Genomic DNA, 8,458 nt, shown 5'->3' with positions numbered 1-8,458 from the left:
TATTCGATGAATTAAAAATATAAAAGGGGTTTTTTTTTTTTTTTTTCTATTTTTGAAGTGAGTTTTTCTCATTCGTTTTCTCCTCTTCTTTCTTCTCCACCGTCGTAGGCGGCGGCTCCTCATCTACATACCACACTTTAACTCACTTCCCTATGGTTTGTCCCATTAACTCACTGTTTTAAAAGGTATATTTTTCCTTATGGATTTTCAATTTTACATTTTTTCTTTAATTTGGGTTTTTTTTTGGCATCTTATCCTGTTCGTTAATTTTTGAGAATTAGGCTTTGATTAATTTAGAATGGGTGGTTTTTATCAATTTAAGCTTGTGTTTTCTCATTTGGCTGCTTAAAAAAATAAAAAAATAAATAAAAAAATGGACCATGTGCTATGTAATTTGATATGCCTCAACAGCTTGCATTTCCAAGTTTAAGAGTTCTTTATGCGCAGACCCATATTATTATATTTGTTGCTTTAAGTCATCAGTCCGTGCAATGTAATTTTCTAAGAATTATAGCTCTTCTGGATTAATAATGTATTAACTTTAGAAATCAGTTTTCATATTGGCTAATGAGTAGTTTTTTAAATTGCACACAATTTTCACAGCTTGGTCTTTGATTGATGACAGAAAAAGGTTGTACTTTGAGACATTACGTAAATCTAAAATTTGAAGGACATCGAAGTTATTTATTTTGATTTTGTTAGAAATTTTCGACACGCTTAAATTGAGACCTTTCCTGTTGTCCATCCACAATCATAGTGATCATAGAATGAAAACCCATTCTGAGCATCATATCCTTGTACCCCGTCTTTATGCAATTTGCAATAAGATTCTAGATTTATAATGAATATATTAATGCAATAAAATTGTATATTTGTATTTGTGTTTGATGTTAAATTTTTATTTCAAGCTTGTGAGTTATGACAGTGGAATTCTCAAAAGTGTGATTTCATAATTTTTGTCAAAATTCTACTTTTCAGGTAAGCAATGAATGACTTGCCCTAACTTGTTATTAAAAGGTTGAATCCCAACTTTGAGGGCCTCCACTGTCCCGTCCTTAGAGCTTTGTGAGGGAGGTAAATCGAGGGATGTGCCTTAACGGGTCAGGAAACAAGAGTTGTCTGTACACTGCGCCTACAAGGAGTCTAATTCCATGTATTAGGAATCGAATCCAACACTTCAACAAGGCGTGAGATAATCTCACTCATGTCTTTTGCACTACAGGGCTGTGCCCTGAGGGGCTTGCCCTAACTTGTTATTGAATGTATTGGAAATGTTTGAAACCTTGTCTACTTATATAATTATGATTTCGTCGGCTTAAATGATTGGTTATTATAGTATCAACAATGGTATAAGCGCACATAGAAACTATATTGAAAACTATATTTGTGCGATGAGTGAAACATTGTTGGTTTTGTTATTTTATAATATATTTATTTGTTGTTTTAATGTTAAGTTTCAACTTAGCAATATGTTTGGATAATATATTGTTGAATTTTACATTGATGTCGATTTGAAAGCCTAATTTATGGATTTTGCATTGAGTCTCGACAATCACAAGATTGGCCCTGATCCAATCACAAGGGTATTCTTTGCCTATTTATAAAGCATTAAAGCACTTATTCGAAGAAATTACCTAACTTTAGCACTTTACAATACTCGATGAACATGAAGACTTGTTTCGTCCAATTATTAGAGGGTTGAACTCGAGTTGTAATGAATGTTTTTTATATCAATTTAAAGAGCTCTCTACTTCACAATGAACTGAAAATTTGAACTTTTAAATGAGCAAACATGTCAAATTCAACTCTAAATGTACGATTCGATAATGTTACATTTTAAAGATGGCTATCTGATAATGAAAAAGTAGCCCATTAACTTTGAGTTTTTGTCGTTTTGGACCTTGAATAACTTCCTGACCTTGATAAATTGGGTTCTCAAATAAATCAAAATATATTAATTGCATCCCTCACTAATTTATTTAAATCTCGATTTCTTTGGCCATTTCTGGAAAGAAAGAAATTTTAAAATAATCTTGACTTTCAAGGCTTACACCACCTGAGTTTAGATTTGAAACCCGTTCATTCAAATGGCCTCTTCATCTTCCTCTGCCTCTACTAATTCATTTTTGTCATTGTCTTTACATCATGACCACCACCTCGGATTCCCCCTCTGCCAGTTCATTTTGGTTAGTTTTATCAATCGATCTTTTTCAATTAATTCTTCCAATTTTCAAATCGATTGGCGCAGCAGAGTTGGGTGAACTTTTGGGAAGGCGACAACCTTCGTTCAGTTCGGGGAGGTATTGGTGCTGTTGGCGTTCAATTTGACTAATGGAGGTGATTCTTGGGTTTGGGGAGGTAGTCACTAGAGGTGATGTCACGTCACTGAATTTATGTCTCTGTCTTTGAAACGCTCACTGAAATTTAAGATGTCTAGTTTTGACCATTAAACTTATCAAAACTTGGATGTAAACTCACTATCTTAACATCCATTCTAATTCTTTAATGAAATTAGTGACTTGACTAAAAAAATATACACGTGGCGCTCCGTCACACTGTTAACAAATTGTTACGTCTTCGATTTCTCACAAAACTTTGAAAAATGTCTTTAATCGCTCACTGAACTTTGAAGATGGCTTCCGATTATTCACTAAACTTTGAAAAAAGCGATCGATTACTCATTGAACTTTGAGGTGGTCAAACTTTGGCCACTAAATTTATGAAAATGATGCCTACCTATAGTTCATTGATAAAACATGCAACTCAATTGCACGGGTTGCGTAAAAGTAATAAAGTGGACAAACGAGTTTAGGTTGTTGATTTCACAAGAAATGATTACTCAATTACACAATAGTTAAATTGAATTTTAATATATTTTGTAGAATTTTAAACTATTTTCATCATTCATAGAATTTAAATTTATTGTGTGTTTTGTTGTTAAAATTAAATTAATATTTGAATTTTGCAACGAAACATAATAAATTTAATTTAATGGATTTTACAACGAAATATACAATAAATTTAACTAAAATTTGAATTTTTGTAACGAAACACAATCCATTTCTTGGAGGGACCAAAAGCAAATGAAATTCATTTAATTAAATTTATTGTATGCTTGGTTGTAAAATCTAAATATTAATATAATTTTAACAACGAGATATACAATAAATTTGAATTTTTCAAATGATGAATATAGTTTAAAATTCTGCAATAAATGTTAAAATGAAAATTAACGATTGTGTAATTGGGTAATTATTTCTCGTGGAATCGACAACATGAATTCTTTTGTCCACTTTATTACTTTTACCCGATCCGTGTGATTGCACCACATATTTTTTAACGAACAATAAGTCGACATCATTTTTTTAAGTTTAGTGGTCAAAATTCAACAATTTCAAAGCTCAATGAGCAATCGAAGACATTTTTCAAAGTTTAGTAAGCAATTAAAGACGTTTTTCAATGTTTAGTGAGCAATCGAATATATTTTCCAAAATTTTGTAAGCAATTGAAGGCCTCACAATTTGTTAACAGTGTGACGGGTACCACGTATATATTCCGTTAGCCAAGTCACTAATTTCATTAAAGAATTAGAACAAATGTTAAGTTAGTGATTAATGTCCAACGTTTTGATAAGTTCAATGATCAAAACTCGACATCTTAAATTTCAGCGAGCAGCTGAAAACATAGACATAATTTCAATGACCATTGAGACAACTAACTCTAATGTCAATGATAATGTAACATGATATATTACAAGTGATTGGGGCGACCAAAGTTTAAGCATAAGTGACGATTACAACAGAAAGCCAGAAATATTAATGGTTACAAATGTAACACAATTTATTACAATTAATGACAGCAGTAGCGGTGGTGCTTGTGGAGAGAATATTGTGTTACAAAATTGCATGTAAAATTTTTTTTTAAAAAAAGTTTGAAATTAGTAAATCTTTAATGTATTTTTGAATTGTATCTATAATATTAGATTTCCCTTGAACATATAAAAGTTAACCTTACAGGCTACTTGGGCCATAATGAGAGTTGTGCAGATTGGCTTAATATCTGGCCCACAAACCTAAACTTAATTTTGGGATTTAACCTTCACCTCTATTAGGCCCAAGTAAACATTGAACCAACGGCTAAAATGGACTATGCCATATATATATATATATACACACACACACTAGTCTATCGCCCGTGCAATGCACGGGCAAGATTATTTTGACCTTCATATTATCGTTTTTAATATTAATATGAGTTTAGTGTTTAAAGAAGAAGCGAATCAGTTAGTTATAAAAATAATCATTTGAGGTAAGTTATTTTTGTGATATTAATTTTGTAAAGAACATCTGATTCACCCATGGCCCTATTTGAGTACAACTAAAACCCCTTCCCTGAATCTGTCATTCACTTTAAACTGGTGCACTAAAGTAGACAAATCCCCCAGGCAGAGAAGAAATAAATATAGGGATGGGGGCAGCCTTGTCTCAGGCACAGTGATGGTCGACACCTTCCTTTGGCTTCATAATTGATAAGAAAAGCTTGAGTAGATGTTGATATGCAGTCATAAAAAAGTCGCAACCAAAGTTCTCGAAAACCTATGCGTTCCATCACTACCATAAAAAATCCCACTCAACCCGGTGGGACATCTTGCTCAATAAACCATGCTGATTGAATTGCCGTTGTTAAAGACCTTCAGACAGAAATCCAACACAGAATCTCCGATAGTATCTCAATTTCTCTGGGAACAAACGGCATTAAAGGCATCCAGTCATGGCGCTTTGAAAGTCCCCGTACTAAAACAAAGCAGAGTTGACCTCCTCCGCCATGAAAGGTACAAAAACTCGGCTGCAATTCCTCAGAGATGAGTGCACTCACTCCCTCAACTGTGCCGATCCATTTGTTCTTTTGTAGATTGAGAAGAATAAAAATGTTTATAAAATACCCGGTCACAACCCGTGTAAATACTATCCATTTCAATGCACCATTGTCCATCCTCCTCAAGCAACCCTCCTGCCAGTATAGCTTTTGAATGAAAAATCCCAAAATTCAGTACCTTGACTCTTGACAAAGATTCATTCATCCCACATCGATTGAAAACTTATTGGATATTGGACTAGTGGGCTATATAAATTGAAGATAGGACAACAGGCTCTATACTTACCTGGACGGGGTCAATAGGTGATCAAGAAGGCCCATGGCCTAGATTGGCAATTTCCATTGCACTTAGGAGGGGCGTCCGTCTAAGGTCGGCCCAAGTGGTCGAGCCTACGTCATAATTTGTGATAGAGGGGGCCTGCGTTCGCGCAGCCCCTGCCCAATTCTAGTTTTAAGTCTTTTGCTCATTTAAATAAATTACATAAATTGTGCTCTAAGCTGGTCCATTTGAGTTTGACAAGAATTAGAACTATAAAAATGAATATTGGATTGTCCTTTGAATTTGACTCACAATTGGTTTTCAGAGCTTGTTTGAAACTAGTTTGGTATCAACTATCAATAATATCTTAATATCTTATAATTTTATTAGTAGTAATATTTTTTTAATAATATTTTTGTCATATTGTAGCATTTTTTTTTAATTGGTTAAATAAAAATGATGTCGTTTTTAATTTTACCTGCAACTTACATACTTTGAATCTGACATACGATACTCTTTTTTCATTTTCTCACGTTATTAACTATCAATCATATCCTATAATTTTATTAGTAATAATATTTTTAAAATAATTTTTACGTAAAAGTTATTTTTTATTTTTAAAATGTAAAAAATTATTTATAAGTAAAAAAAAGCACTTCAAGTTATTTAAAATAATAGAAAAAACTTATAATTGTAAAAGCTACATATAGGTAAAAAATTATTAACTTCTACATTTTTTAGTAAATATTTAGATATATTTATTTTTTAAACTAACTATTAATAAAAAATTACTATAATTAAAAAAAAAAAAAAAAAAAAAAAAAAAAAAGAAAAAAAAAAAAAAAAAAAATATTAAAAAAAAAATATTATAAATAAAAAAAAAAAAAAAAAAAAAAAAAAAAAGGTAACTCCGTGCACAAATTGGTTAATACTCCGTGCACGGGTGAATTTCACCTGCACGGAGTGTTCATGGCTTGCATGGAAGGTAATCACTGTATGCAAGTTTTCATATGTTTTTTGTTTTTTTATTTTTTTATAGTAAGTTTTTATTAATATTTTTTTTTATTTATAAGTAGCTTTTATAATTATAAATTTTTTAATTATTTTTAAATGACTCGAAGTGATTTTTTTACTTATAACTTTTTACATTAAATTAAATATTAATAACAAGATATTTGTAAGTGATTAAATAAAAAAATCATTTCAAATTATTTAAAAGTAATAAAAAAAACTTATATTTGTAAAAACTACTTATTTATAGATAAAAAAAATATTAACTTCAAGATATTTAGATATATTTATTTTTTTAAATTAAATATTTATTAATAAAAAATTTACTATAATAAAATTAAAAAAAATTATCACTACTCCGTGCATGCAGTGATTCCACTCCATGCAGATCACTCCGTGCATGGAGTTAAAAGGAGAGTTCTTTCTTCTTTTAAAAGGAGAGTTCCCTATGTGGATGGAGTGATTCTTTTCGTCCACGAAGAGATTTTTTGATTTTCTTTTTAAAATTTAATTTTTTCAGTTTAATTAATTAAATAATATTTATATATATTATTTATTTATTTTTTTGTAACATTCTTTTACTTTATTCTTTAATTTAGTTTAATAAAATAATCTTTATACATTATTTATGATAGAACAACATACGTTAAATTTGTATTAAATCATATTTATTTTTTCTTTAAATCATTTGAATTTAATTTGAAAACTTTATTAAATTGTTCTATTTTTGTCTGCAATTTTTTTTAATAATCTATATATATAATTTCGTTTCTTTATTATATAATATATATAGTATTGTCTATAATTAAGTGAAGTAGTGTGTGAAAATTGAGAAATATTATAGTGGATGTGACGTCGCAGTGAAATGAAATGTAAGAATGGTGATGAAATGGCATGTGAAAAGAATGCTACAGCGCCATTAAATAAAATAATTTACTATTGTCAAACCAGTTTCGTGTGAAAACCCGTGTTACAAAAATGAATAGTAAACCTCACATTCTCTCTTTTAAGATAAGGAATATATATATATAAGCATTTTCCATCCCTTTATTAATATTCATAACTTAAAACCATCCTTTAAAGTTAGTGGTTTCATTTTTAACATTTTATTTACAACGGTTGCTGACTTCAAAATTAGCCCTATCAAGTGAACAATAGATTCTCAACCACCTCCTCATTCACCTAAGTATCACCGCACATCTAAATAGACTGTTAAGGTACAAAGTTTACGTCTCAAAAAAAATGTTGGATGATCATTTGCACTTCAATGATTAAATCAACTGCTGGAACGAGAAAAAATGATTGTGAGAGAGGTGGGTGAGAAGGGTTAATCTCAAGTTTTGAACAATTTACCTTGAATAAAAAATGAAGAGGAACAAAAATGAGTCAAGAGGGGGCTAGTGGACCAAGTCCAACTCTCAAAAGAGGATGCTAGTGGACTGGGCCCAAATAGATGAGAAATGGATTTGTGAAGTCTTGATTATGGACTTCTATTTGTATATGAAGAATTAGGTATGTTCGATAGTGATTATGAGAATCATTTTTTTGATCGTTAGAGAGAAAGTGAGTTTAATATGTGACTGAAAAAGTAAAAAACGACGGCTAATTATGTTGAGTAACAGTAAAAAAAATTGAATTTTTGTATAGGAAGACTTAGGGCATGTTCGATAGTGATTATTAAAATTAATTTTTTGATCACTAAATAGAAAATTAGGTCTCTTCTGTGCGTGAAGAAGTCAAAAATGAGGATTGATTATGTTGAGTAGCGGTAAAAAAAAATTTGATTTTTGGGGTAAGAAATCAAAACCAAACAGAGGGCATAAAAATTTGGATGAAACAGCATATACACGTAAAAGTTCCCGTCAGCTCGTATGGAGCAAAAGGTCAAATTGGTTGAGTATTTTTTAAAGTTAAAAATTCATGGTCTTTCTTGACCATTCAAAAGTTGAATTATTTCGACGCCTTCCCTTTCAAGAAGGCAATTGAAAATGACTTAATTTAAAATTGAACATTTAATTATGAGTTGGAAATTAATTCAAAACTGGATCCCTTTCAAGAAGGCTTTGAAAATGACTAAATTTAAAATTGAACATTTAATTGAGTTCGAAATAAATTGATTTCGAACTTATTCACACCAGAGACGGATTTAAGGAGGGGTTGGGTTAGGCTGTAGTCCCCTCCCCCAACTCAAGTCCATAGGTATTTTTCATTTATTTTTTTAAAACTAGTATTTTATGCGTAAATTTTTTTCCCGCGCAGCAGTCCAATTTAAAATTTTGTAGTCCGATCTTGAATCCAATTCTGAATACGTCC

The sequence above is a fragment of the Olea europaea genome, chromosome 9 (genome assembly GCF_002742605.1).
Source record: "Olea europaea var. sylvestris chromosome 9, O_europaea_v1, whole genome shotgun sequence".
In the NCBI taxonomy this organism is placed as follows: domain Eukaryota; kingdom Viridiplantae; phylum Streptophyta; class Magnoliopsida; order Lamiales; family Oleaceae; genus Olea; species Olea europaea.
Note: the sequence above shows the minus strand (reverse complement) of the source record.